At 63.3% G+C, this 485-nt stretch overlaps 1 protein-coding gene across 1 annotated transcript in view; it reads left to right on the forward strand.

Annotated features, from left to right (window-relative positions):
- Nucleotides 1-485, forward strand: part of PTPRN (protein tyrosine phosphatase receptor type N) — a 15,917-nt gene that overhangs the window by 14,354 nt on the left and 1,078 nt on the right.

Here is a 485-nt window from a genome sequence, read left to right on the forward strand (position 1 = left end):
CTCCCCGCTGCCACTGCAGAGGGGACTGGGCTTGTGTCCCCTGCAGAGGAGGGGACCAGGTGCTGTTGCTGGGAGTTGGCTGTGGGCCCCCCCAGCCGCTCTCCTGCACCCCAACCTGGCGGTCCCGGTCAGCTCCCTCCCTGTGCCCATGTTGGGAAGCAGAAGTGGACAGGGGTCCTCCATGGCTGGGGAGCACTGGGTGCAGGGGGGCCTGGCCCAGCCCCAAGTACCCCTCTGTGTGCTCCCTGCCTTGTCACTTGAGCAGAAGAGAAATTTCTAGAGAAATATAATTTTGTATCTTGATGTGAATAAAGTTCTCGTGTCGCGTTCGTGCAGCTGCAGCCAGGCCTGGCCTCTGACTGTGTGTGTATGGGGGGGCACAGGGACTCCCCCACCCCCCACTCGCAGGAGCAGAGCCTGCACCCCACAACCACCAGACAAGTGCAGCTGGGACTGGCGCCCCCCTCCCCCCCACCTGCAGGCAA

Source organism: Egretta garzetta, unplaced genomic scaffold (genome assembly GCF_000687185.1).
Source record: "Egretta garzetta isolate BGI_Z169 unplaced genomic scaffold, ASM68718v1 scaffold219, whole genome shotgun sequence".
Classification (NCBI taxonomy): Eukaryota; Metazoa; Chordata; class Aves; order Pelecaniformes; family Ardeidae; genus Egretta; species Egretta garzetta.